We start from the raw sequence: 13,411 nt of genomic DNA, 5'->3' as shown, positions 1-13,411 counted from the left end.
GCTGAAGGCAGCATGGGGAAACCCAGGCTATGTTACATGAGTAGTTACACGAGTAAGTATGATGGCACGAAATAAAACTTTTGTTTGGAGCATTAGGAATGAATGGGGCTAGGCTAAATGCTAACACATTCAAGACAAGCTGTACAAAGATTAAAGTGCACGCATTGAAAAAAAGATAGGTATGTATTAATACATCTAAGTTGAGGTAAAAACATAGTAAAATATTGAAATGACTGTAAACGGTCCTAACCAATCAACACCAGAAAAGGTCAGTATTTTTCTGTTTTTATTGGTGGAAAGCAACGTTACTTTACACTCACGACTGAAGCCCCATTCAGACAACCAGCGCTAAACAGTAGCAGGTTGACGCAAACTTATTAATTTCAATGTAAGCTTGGCGACTTCCGGCAACACGAGCGAAAGTTTAATTTTATGCAAATGATGAACGATTTACTGAAGTGTACGGTATTCATTTGTTTAAGACAACCAGATTTAGAAACGCCTCATTATAAGGAGCCGGTCGCTGGTGGTCAAGAACGATGCTTGAGGCGGGTGGCCTCTGTCTGTAGCGGGGAATCTGACTGATGTGACACGAGATTTAAAGGGCACCTATTTTATAGATAAAAACAACATTATTTTGGGTATTTGGTATAATACAATTTGTTCGCATGGTTTATGGTTAAATGTTGATTCATGTACAAAACTCATCGATTTGGAAAAGTGCTGTTTCCCTGATTGGCCAGCTAATCTGTACGTTGTGATTGGCCTGAATACCTCCGACGTCAGCAGGAAATGTGACGCTCCATACCATGTTTGAAAGATTCACACACAATGCAATGCTAACGGAGGGGGGAAGTGGGAGGAATTATGATAATGTCGGTCTTGTCTAGGTCACCAATTCCAGGAAGTGAACTGTTGCCTACAATCCATGTGTTTGTTGTAGTCCAAGAAGAGATTTACGTTGGAGACGATAACTTGCATCATCACACCAAAGGAAATGTAAAATCGTGAATCGGCTAATTGGTGCTCTTTAAAAGCAGAATTACTTGTGGGCAATATTTCCACAGCTCCCACTTCAGAAATAATCTTCCTCCACCTTAATTCCCCAAAATCATGTTAAAGGACTTGACTTAAATTTAAATGCACCGTCCCAGTCATTTGATTCCATTTAGCAATCATTTAATGATAGATAGTCTGTGCGCGTCTCAGGGTCGGGAATTACTGAAATGCAACAAAGATTAATAAAAAATGCCTCCTAAATTCAAGACAAGGGGGCAAACATGACCCTTTACAATTAAATCAAAAATTATTATGACTGGTATACTCAAAATGAAATGTGAAAATAAAGACAAGCATCCACAACATAGATTTAGATCTGTTACGTTGCATCATACTACTTTATCAGCATTATTTTTGCGGCATTGAGAATTACAACCAATCACAGTCATGTCTGTTAAGCGGATGAATGTAATGGCCAATCAGTGTTGTTTAAATGAGCGTTTGGTGCAAATTAATGAATTTGGTTAAAGTGTGCCATGCCTTCAATGAGTTTATCATAAACAACAGCATGCAGATGCAAATAAGAGATTCATTGTACTGTAAAGTCAGACTTATTAGCATATAGCAGAAGTGAGCCATTAACTGTTTCAGTGTTGTTTGGTAGCTTTCTTTAGATTTATTTTTCAGTAGTGGATGAAACAGCAACCTAATAATTCATAAACTTTCTTAGCTTGTTAATATCTGTCAGCACACCTTTCTATAGCTGGCAAGAACTGGCCCTGTTCTCCTCCGTATCTTGAATCGTTCTCGCGGTACTTCGATGTCATTTGCATGTCAGTTCTTGTGGCACTGTGTAAAACCAAAAAAACTGTGCAAACACACACAGAGAACTTTTCTGTGTATGTATGCACCTCTTCCTTTATTTGTACAGCAGGAAAAGTTTTCACCGTGAGAAACACAATGTGTGGCGTGTGAACTGGCTTAAATGAATGTGTTTCACGGTGATGTGTGAGACTTGAGAGACCTGTCACATTAGCATCATGTCACCCCCAGTTTATCAAACAGCAATTAAATGTTCCCATACACCAAGCATTGGTTTAATCTGAATACTACCGTTGCATTCGACTGTATGAAGCTAAAGGTACGAGCTGTGCTGCTTGCCACAGGCTGAAAGCTCCACATGGGCTGTTGTGGTTTGCGAGTGTGAAAGGGGGGCTACATTTTAAGTTTCAGTGGCCTAGGAAAGGTGTGGGGGGGTTTCTCAGCAGTAATGAGTCACGTCTCATGATCAATCGCAGATAGGCCGCAAAAACACAAAGCAATGTGAGGAAAAAAGCAACAATTAGTTACCGCCGAAGGCAATGAGTGATTTATTGACTTGCATAACAGGTCTTATTACAATGCAATCTTATAAACCAATTAGGTTTTTTTGGTTGTTTAAAAGTATAGGTCTTATGGATTAATAAACATGCACGCAAGGTTCTCAATTTCTTCTTTTTTTCCTTGCCGTAACCACTTAACAGATGAGAGAGAAGTACAGTGAAAAAAATAGGAAGTTAAAGTATTTTGTTTGACTTTTATAGCTGTGCGCCACATCCTCAAGTGCAAATTAACTCAGTGTTGCAGCCAGGACTACAAGATCTATTTGGATGCATTCACTTCTATTTGTACACTTAAAAAAAATCAAGTTTTAATCCATTGTTGAGTAAATACTGGACAGAATCAACCATTGGGTTATTAATAAACCTATGCTATGTTCTTAAAAAATGATGTGTTGTTTTTTACCCACGGTTGGGTCACTATTGGACAGAACACACTGCTAGGGTTAAAATGACCCAACTGCTTGGTTCAGGGTTCCCACACCTTGGTCAACTTCAAATTCAAGGACCTTTTAATGACTTTCCAGGTCCAATAACCTCAAATTCAAGGACTAAATGTGTACACATTTCAAGTGAGAGCAAGGTTTCATCGTGTTACCTTTTAAGATGCATTGTTACAGTTCCCTTTCGAGAGAACTTGCACTGCGTCACTCCAGGGGTAAGTGCATCTGAATGTCTATATCAAATTCAACCAATGGTGAGGCTTAATGACAAAGACAGGGTGACGCGGGAATATTGCCAAAGACGGCGTTACAGGGACACAGGAAGTATAGCGAGGGAGACGCAGCGTCTCGTTCCCTTCTCAGGGAACAACAGTTACATACGTAACCCGAGACGTTTTCATGTGTCAAACACAACTATGCAAAAAAGCATTTTGGTATAAATCAACATTCGCATACAGAAGATACAAGCATTTAAAGCGAACAGTTTAGCATGTGTGCTTAAAAAGTCTAGAATTTTTATGATATTATCCTTCACTACACAGGGAAAAATATAGAATTTTTTTTTCAGAAAACTTCTTGCATAAAATAGATTCAAGCCCTTAAAACATAAGTTCACATATCTGTTATCTTAAAAACAATGTGTCTTCGGTGTCAGGATGTCTGTTTTTGTTTTGGTTTGTGTGATCCTGCCGCCCACTACTAAATTACCGAATAGCGTACTTCGACAGCTCGGTTGACAGTTATTACAGTTGCTTAAATAAGGCCGCAATATGGGCCATAAATGCAATCTCCGAAATAAGCCACAGATAGAGTCCACACGAGCGGGTTTGTAATTTCTAATCTCCAAGACTAACAACAACCCAGAATAAATGTATTAATAACCCAATAGTTGGTTCTGTCTAATATTAACGCAACCTTGGATTGAAACAACCCAAATATTTTAAGTGTAATAAAAGGAAATTATACTTTAAAATAATTGACATTGAAGAGCTCAGATTGAAAAGCCACTAAATGCCACCTCTGTTAAAAATGAGATGATATTGAAAAAAATGAATGATATTAACCAAATGCTCTCAGCACATATTATACGTCAAATAATTTCACTTTAAACCATTTAAATCCCGGCCTCAGGTCATTCAGAAATACCGCTTTTTTTGGCTAAATCTGTTAAACGCTGTTTTTCAGCAAAGTCCTCTAAGTGCATGCAAGAAGAATTGGATAAACAATGGCATTTTTACCCACTTATAATATATTATATTAGGATAATGACCGAATTTTTCACACTTATACCTTTATTCAAAAAGGTCAGTAAAGAATGACTGAATTTTTTTTAGAAATGGAGATTTTTACATGTACTTAGAGGATTTTGCAGCGAAAGACAGTAAATTTAGTTACCAATGAAATGACATATGTGAAAATTAGGCATTTAAATTACTGACTTTAAACTTTTCCTTGCCATTATAGTGAAAGCCTACTAAAATATGCTTATTAAAGGAATATTCCAGCAAAATATCAAAATTACCCAATGATTTACTCACCCTCAAGCAATCCGAGATACATATGTCTATCATCTTTCAGACGAACACATTTGGAGTTATTCTAGTATATGTCTTTGCTCTTCCAAGATTTATAATGGTAGAAAACCGGGATCTAAAAAGTGCTTCATCATTCACAGAGCTAGGTTACAATTAGAGCCTGACCGTTTTATCGTTTTGCCGATTTTATCGACCCATATGAGCATGTTGCAGATATATCTGTATCGGCATATAAGCCGCAGATATGCAGCCGATATAAACATTTCTTAAAGAACAAATTAATGCTTTTGAAAGATGTAAGTACTTGTTTGTCCAGCAGAGCGCGCTCTCTTGGTTGCTAATGGTGACCCAGGTCACTCACTGTAGTGACACCAGCCAACCCCCCTTCACTTCAGTCAGTCTCTCAGTTCAGGTGGCGGCCGGCAGTCACGCGGTTTCTTCACAACATTTTACACCTGGTATTAAGACGCGCTTTGGTCGATTGGATTATAAGTGGACAAGAGAGACACATTCCTGTTAAAATTTGGTGTTTTTAATCCGTCTCTTTTGTCCACTTGCGAGTGGTTTAAAACGCAAGCGGAAGAAATGACGCGAGGCGGAGAAAGGACACGCTTAAACTGACGCGCAGTCTGTGGGAGTACAGCTGCTTGTGTTGTTACTGAACATGCTCATTTCAAAGCAATTGATTTAATAAGCTCGCGCAACTTTACACCCTCGCTAAATAAAAAAGGCGGAGAGCAGACGCTTTAGTTTTATAAAAGTTTAAAGTCCCGGCAGAACACTGTGGGTTCGTGGTATAAAAACGTTGTGCAGTACATTAAACATAAGCCTACATCAGTAAGTCAAGCATTGTCGTCTTTACGGTAAGGTGCTAATTAATTTGTGAAGTACATAACTTACTGTAAAGCTAATAAACAATGACTTTATAAGTTTCCATTTTTTAAAATAAGCCCAATATAACATTATTCTCGTCAAAACTGACAATGATTTAAGTTATATGTATTTTGTTTTGTTTATGTTTTAAAGTTATTTATAATAAGTCAAGTTTACTGTTTTATGCACTTATATCAGAATCATTTTGGATAATAAAGTTTATTGTTAATAAGATATTACATATCTTTGTCACGCCATTTTAAGTGTTTGATCACCACATTTGTGAGTGATCATTGCAAAAAAAGTATTTATATATTGTATATTCTGTTAATGTATATAGTGTATTCTATGTACAGTACTGTAGTAGTAATATACTGTAGTATATGTATAATATGCACATAAAGAATATCGGCCGATATATCGTTATCGGTCTTTTTTACTCACTAATATCTGTATCGGCATCGGCCCCAAAAAATGCATATCGGTCGGGCTCTAGTTACAATGGGTTAATAAAGGTCTTCTGCTGGTAAACGATGCAATATTGTAAGAAAAATATCCATATTTTAAAAATTATAAACTATAAAAACTAGCTTTCGGTAACGCTGCCATCTTGAACACACACGATTCACAGGAGAGTTTTAGCGTAGTGAGCATTCGTTGACATTCTCGTGAATCTCATTAGTTCAAGATGCTGTCGTTACAGGAAGCTAATTATTGTAGTTTATAATGTTTAAACAGCACCAATTTTCCGATTCACGTTTATACATTTCCTTTGGTGTGTATGTATTAGTACATGTTAACGATATGCAAAAGGTACAAACCCCAAAGTAAACGATGTTCTCCAACGTAAATCTCTTTTCTTGGACTACAACAAACACACGGATTGTAGGCAACAGTTTACTTCTTGGGATTGGTGTTGTACAAGACCAACATTATCATAATTTCTCCCGCTTCGGCCTCGGCCTGTAAGTTAACTTCTGTTGGCATTGCATTGTGAGGGAATCTTTCAAACACGGTAAGGAGCGTCACATTTCCGGCAGACGTCAGAGGTATTTGGGCCAATCACAACGTACAGATTAGCTGGCCAATCAGGGACACAGCGCTTTTCAGGAAAAGAAGTAAATCTGGAGCTACAAAAATTTACGGTATGTGAAAAATAATGTGTTTTTTTACCATAAACCACGCGGACACATTGTATTATACAAAATACACAAAATAACATTGTTTTTAGCAATGAAATAGGTGCACTTTAAAATATGGTTCTTTTTCTTACAATATTGCACCGTTTACTTGCAAAAGACCTTTATTAATCCATTGAAGCTGTGTGGATTACTTCTGTGAAGGATTGAGGCACTTTTTTCTCCTATTATAAGCTTGAAAAAGACAGGACATTTACTAAAATAACTCCAAATGTGTTAGTCTAAAAGATGATGGACATGTATCTCGGATTGCTTGATTGTGAGTAAATCATGGGCTAATTTGGCTGGAGTATCGCTTTAAAGGGACATACCACTTTTTTTGAAAATATGCTCAATTTCCAGCTCCCCTAGAGTTAAAAACTTGATTCTTCTCCGTTTTGGAATCCATTCAGCTGATCTCCGGGTCTGGCGCTAGCATTTTAAGCATAGCTTAGCACAATCCATAGAATCTGATTAGACTATTAGCATTGCACTAAAAAATAACCAAAGAGTTTCGATATTTTTCCTATTTAAAACTTGACTCTTCTGTAGTTACATCATGTACAGATATGTCTATGAACTATACTCTCAAACTGGTGTAATAATCAAGGACTTTGCTGATGTAACATGGCTGCAGCAGGTGTAGTGATATTACGTACTGCCCAAAAATAGTCCCCTTGGTTACCTTTAATAGCGGGGGCTATTTTCGGGCACTGCGTAACACCACTACGCCTGCCGCCGCCATGCTACATCAGCAAAGTCCTTGATCACTACGCCAGAATGAGAGTATAGTTCATAGACATATCTGTACATGATAGCCATATAGGCCTAGAATATCGCACCTTTTAATTTTCCGTCTGTCCTAGCACACAATGCAACTACAGAAGAGTCAAGTTTAAAATAGAAAAAATATCGAAACTCTTTGAATGAACTCTTTGAATTCAGATCAGCTGAATGGATTCCAAAACTGTAGAATCAAATGTTTAACTCTAGGGGAGCTGGAAAATGAGTATATTAAAAAAAAAAGTAATTTCCCTTTAACGAGAAAACATGTCATATGGACTCATCTGAGCTAAATTCCATGACTTATTTTATTAAATCACTTACTGTTTATAACTAATGTGATGATCCATTAAAAGCACTTAACATAATTCTAATCATTTCCACACAGGGCTGGCCCTTGGGGTTATGGGGCCCTAGGCGAGACCTTGAAAATGGGCCCCACTGGTGTAAAAAATTTAATGGCAATGATATTTGACAAGTGAAATTAAAACAGACAAAACTGAAAATATATATTTAAGTGTAGAAGTTTTTATTAAGTGCAACATATTAAGCAATGTGTTAGTGCAACAACTGTAGTGCAACAGAACTACAGAACTGTATGTATCAATACAAATATCATGGATATTTATACCGAATAATTACTATAGGGTGATACAGTATTCTGTATACTGTTTTTGAACCCTACTATAGTATATTTTTAGTATCTAAGAATTTTACTATACAGTTAACTGCAGTAAAATATATAGTATAATAGTCTTTTTTTCATGTGGGTTAATTTAGAAAGGGTGATGGACGTTTTTCTAATGTTTTTAAATTAGCATAGGCATTAAACAATGTAAAGCAGAAAATACCTTTACCTTGTGATCGTTTTTCTTTCTCTGCTTTTTGTCTTTTTCTCTTCAGCTCCTAAAATGTATCGTTTTAATGCCATAGTTTGCCAAACCACCACAAACTCAAGCATGCACAATGAGACACACCTCTGCAAGCGCCATCGCGTCATTAACATTATGCAAATTAGTAGGGCTGGGTATCGATTCAGAAGTTCCAGATCGATTTCATTTCGATTTGCAAGCTAACGAATCAATTCGATTTTGCTTCTTGGTTCTCGTAAAGATTTTTATACTCAATTCTCAATTCATCTCAATGGGCCTCATTTATAAAGCATGCATACGCACAGATTTGATCGTAAAGTGTGCATACGCAAAATCCATGGCAAAGTTCATATTTATAAAAACTGTCTTTGACTTGGAAAAGTGCTTAGCGCCACGTCAGGATCTGAGCAGGCGTATGCACTTTTGCTAGTCTGATTGCTGTGGGTTTTTGGAAATATAAACCATTCTTGCTGTTTGAAATTGGGTTTAAACATTGACAAGCGCTCTAAATATGTCTATGACATTAATTAGGCATTGTTTAAAGGCGGAGATCTGAAACTGCTCGGCTGCGCGCACAAGTTCAAGTTCATTTGCGATTTATAAATTTGAAAGGAGTATGCGCGTTTTCTGTGCGAACGTTCGGTTTATGAATCACACGTACGCATTTTTGATAAATGATCGTAAGATCAAATGTAGAATGTTTTTTACGCAGCATTTTATAAATGAGGCCCAAGGAATATAGATTTAATACAAATACTATATTTATGAAAAAGAACAGTGAACAGAAGTTTACAAGTGGGTAATTAATAAAAAGAAATTAAAAGCCACAACACTATCATCATCATCTTGCCTGTGAAATCTAAAATGCTTCCAAACCTCTGACTTTTTATGTGAAGGTGGTATCAATGTCGATGAAGCACCTAAAACTGCCATTTTGAATGAATGAATGACTGACAGGCTCGCCTTTCGTTGATCTTACGTTAATCTTACGTTCAATATTTGCAGAAATAAATATGGGGGGAAAAAACGTTTCATGGCCTTTGAGAATCGATTTTTAATTGACCACGTAAAAAAAAAACGATTAAAGGAATAGTCTACTCATTTTCAATATTAAAATATGTTATTACCTTAACTAAGAACTGTTGATACATCCCTCTATCATCTGTGTGATGCACGTAAGCGCTGGAGCGCGCTGCGACGCTTCGATAGCATTTAGCTTAGCCCCATTCATTCAATTGTACAATTTAGAGATAAAGTTAGAAGTGACAAAACACATCAACATTTTTCCTATTTAAGACGAGTAGTTATACGAGCAAGTTTGGTGGTACAAAATAAAACGTAGCGCTTTTCTAAGCGGATTTAAAAGAGGAACTATATTTTATGGCGTAATAGCACTTTTGGGAGACTTTTTATGTGAAGGTGGTATCAATGTCGATGAAGCACCTAAAACTGCCATTTTGAATGAATGAATGAATGACAGGCTCGCCTTTCGTTGATCTTACGTTAATCTTACGTTCAATGTTTACAGAAATAAATATTTTCAATATTAAAATATGTTATTACCTTAACTAAGAACTGTTGATACATCCCTCTATCATCTGTGTGCGTGCACGTAAGCGCTGGAGTGTGCTACGACGCTTCGATAGCATTTAGCTTAGCCCCATTCATTCAATTGTACCATTTAGAGATAAAGTTAGAAGTGACCAAACACATCAACGTTTTTCCTATTTAAGACGAGTAGTTATACGAGCAAGTTTGGTGGTACAAAATAAAACGTAGCGCTTTTCTAAGCGGATTTAAAAGAGGAACTATATTTTATGGCGTAATAATCTCACACTATTGGTTCAGCTATGTTGTTACGCAGTCGCAATTTTATTTGCATTGCTTTTGTGTCGTGTTTTCCATCTAATTAATTGTTGTCATTTATTGATCTCCTTTGTAAGTTGCTTTAAATATATTTAAATAATAAACTATCGTAAGCTATATTATTAGTACCTATTACTGTTTGCTAATGTGCTACACCAGCTATATACAAACAACTTTTTTCGATTTCTGTGGAATAACGGCATAAATTCATCGAGGACACTTTATCAAGCATGTACGTCTTTCAGTATGAGTCACTTGCCACACACAAACACTTTGTGCTATGACATCATAGGTTATCAAAGCGCAAAATTAATGCATGAATATCAACACTTGAAATGCTGTGAAAGTAGGAGTCATAAAAGTGATTCAGTAAATTCATTATTACAACACTTTTTTTGTGTGTGTAGATTGTGTCGTCAAAATCTATAAAGTCCTAGACATTCAGATGAGATAGAAACTGCAACAGAGCACTTCTCTTATTAAAGGTATGTCTAATGGGTGACAACTGCATATAAATAATTAATTGATAAAGATCAGTATGCTGTATCTTTGGTGTGAAAGTGAAACAGGACATCTTTTTGACACTTCGCTTTTTTAATTTAAACATAGACTGTTGATTGTTACAATACTGTGGGTGGTTTGAAACGTTGCAAACCCTGCAGAGCTTAGTACAAAACACCTTACTGTTCACAGATAGACGTGAATTGTTTCCAAATATGATAATAACATTGTTTTTGTAATTTTATAAATTATAAAAAAGTTGTGGTTATCATATAAAGAATTATGTTTTTAATGTTTTCCCACCATTATGATAATAATGCATAATGTATGGCTGTATTATATTCAGGGTCAAAATTTCTAGTCCATAAAAATCCCCCCAAAAGTTTTTGTGTGTAAAATAGTACATCACATCAGATAATGTATTAAAAGCATTCGCTCAGCGTTGTCATCATCATCATAATTTGTTACTGCGTATTTGCCATGTGCATTTAACACCATTTAGCAAAGGCTTTCACACCATTTCTAAACGCGCCTTTTAGCACCGGAGACACTTTTTCGCACGTTATCTTGGCTGATTAGGAGGGTCATTCATGACCTCAGCAGGGTGCGTCAAAAACAGAGACATCAAATATGTGCAGTGTTGGCCCCTCGCCCAACTCAATAGGAAGCTTTTTCTGCGTCGTTTCGTTTCAGCAAACAGATGGTGTGAGGAAAAGGTGTCACGATGAGAATATAATTGACATCTCGTGTGCACACATGCTTTGGGTTTACTGTGTAAATTTGATGTACAATGTTAGGTACAGTTTTGCTTACAGTTTTGCCTGGCTGTCAAATCCTCACAGGTGGTCCGTGCTGCTCATGGGTTTACATCCAAACGTGAAGCGAATCTTTTCAAAATTCGCAAAGAACAAAAAAAAACCGCGAAGTAGGTGCGTTTCCATCAAGTTGTTTGAGCGAATGACGGTGGTATTGGGTAACCTAGCAACCAACAGTAAACAAAACAATGTACGCGTGGAAAATGGATGCACGATGAAGTCACAATGGGGCAAGTTATTAACGTATTTGCCGTGCAGCTTGTAATTGCCAAACCGAATGCTGTGCATAGATTAGGAATGCAGACTTTTTATGACGGCATGTACAAGGACATTGCGACGACGTCGAGCCCCTTATATGGTAAAGACAACTCCAGCGGAAACAGCTACGGTCAGATTAATGTTCGCTACGTCAGAATGAATTTGCCAAATGCGTTTCCATCTATCATTATTCGCATTTACTCTTTTTTTGCATAAATCTAAAACCACCCTAAGCGAGCGTATACAAACTTTTTGCGAATCAATGGACTCTTAATCGAAATTTGGCGTTTCCATCAAGTTATTTAAGCGAATGACAGCGGTATTGGGTTACCTAGCAACCAACAAACAATGTACGCGTGGGAAATGGATACACGATGATGTCAATGGGGCAAGTTATTAACGTATTTGACGTGCAGCTTGTAATTGCCAAACCGAATGCTGTGCATAGAAGAAGGAATGCAGACTTTTTATGACGGCACGCACTAGCAGCAAGTACATTGCGACGACGTCGAGCCCCTTATATGGTAAAGACAACTCCAGCGGAAACAGCTACGGTCAGTCAGGATTAATGTTCGCTACGTCAGAATTCGGCAAATGCGTTTCCATCTCCCATTTTTCGCATTTACTCTTTATTTTTTTGCATAAATCAAAAACCACCTCAAGCGAGCGTGGTTAAAAACTTTTTACGAATCAAGGGATTCTTAATCGAAATTTGGCGTTGCCATCATTCGTTTTCGATGCGATACTTCAAAATGCACATAAAATCATGGTGATGGAAGCATATGGCTAATGTTAGATACTTACATTTTTGCCTGGCTGCCAAATCCTCACAGCGGTGATCCGTGCTGCTCACTAGATGGGTTTCAATCCAAACGTGAAGCGAATCTTTTCAAAATTCGCAAAAAAGAAAAACCGCGAAATAGGTGCGTTTTCATCAAGTTGTTTGAGCGAATGACGGTGGTATTGGGTAACCTAGTAACCAACAGTAAACAAAACAACGTATTTTCCGTGCAGCTTGTAATTGCCAAATCGAATGTTGTGCATAGAAAAAGGAATCCAGACTTTTTATGAAGGCACTAGCAGCACATTGTGACGACGTCGAGCCCCATATATTGTAAAGACAACTCCAGCGGAAACAGACGGTCAGTCCCGTTTAATGTTCGCTAAATCAGAGGAATTAATTTGACAAATGCGTTTCTATATCCCATTTCAAAAAATACATCAAGCGAGCGTAAATCAAGGGATTTTTTAATCGAAATTTGGCGTTTCCATCATACGTTTTCCATGCGATACTTCAAATGTGCATAAAATCATGGTGATGGAAACATGGCTACTGTCTCTCCTTGGTCTCTCCTTGTCTTTAGAAAAACGAAACTTTTTTATTTTTCACAAGGTATTTGTTCCAGATGTCAGTTTAGTCACTAGCCAGACAGATAAACAAGCACAGACCGGAAGTTAATTTCGGAGCAGACGCGTAAACAACTCGCGTGACTCCGGGTTCTGGCTAGAGAGAATACAGCTACGGCCAAACCTCGCAAGATGTTATGCAGCTTTCACATAGGGTGCGGTGTGCGCTGCGCTCGCCGCTGGGTTCCGCGCAGCTAAGCGGTTTGTGCTCTGATTTCCAGACTAAAGTAGGCGGGGTTTTCAATAAATTACTACAGTGTTTAAATTTGTGTTAAATAGTCAATAAGGAATACAGAGACTTATGTTGGCCTTCTCCGTTTCACGTAACTTTAAGCCTACCTACAACAAGCTACTTGACCTAAAACACACATGGCATGCCTACTTGAATTGCTACGTGTTTCCATGACACGGCTTTCCTTCCGATGTCTCTGTAGGAGCATAAACTTGTATTATAAAGCTCCGTGAATTCCGAGTATAAGCTTTTTTCCATTTTGCTTGTCCT

At 37.4% G+C, this 13,411-nt stretch overlaps 1 long non-coding RNA gene across 2 annotated transcripts in view; it reads right to left on the bottom strand.

Annotated features, from left to right (window-relative positions):
• Window positions 1–12,706, bottom strand: part of LOC129453937 (uncharacterized) — a 44,414-nt gene extending 31,708 nt beyond the window's left edge. The window contains exon 1 of one of the 2 annotated variants that reach the window (XR_012365841.1): window positions 12,307–12,706. This is a non-coding gene — a long non-coding RNA (uncharacterized lncRNA). Of the gene's footprint in view, window positions 1–11,242; window positions 11,571–12,306 lie in introns of those variants that run through there. The other variant, XR_008647625.2, reaches the window with a different exon arrangement.
• Window positions 12,707–13,411: the final 705 nt, after the last annotated feature.

The sequence above is a fragment of the Misgurnus anguillicaudatus genome, chromosome 23 (genome assembly GCF_027580225.2).
Source record: "Misgurnus anguillicaudatus chromosome 23, ASM2758022v2, whole genome shotgun sequence".
In the NCBI taxonomy this organism is placed as follows: Eukaryota; Metazoa; Chordata; class Actinopteri; order Cypriniformes; family Cobitidae; genus Misgurnus; species Misgurnus anguillicaudatus.
This window is presented reverse-complemented; position numbering and strand designations above follow the sequence as displayed.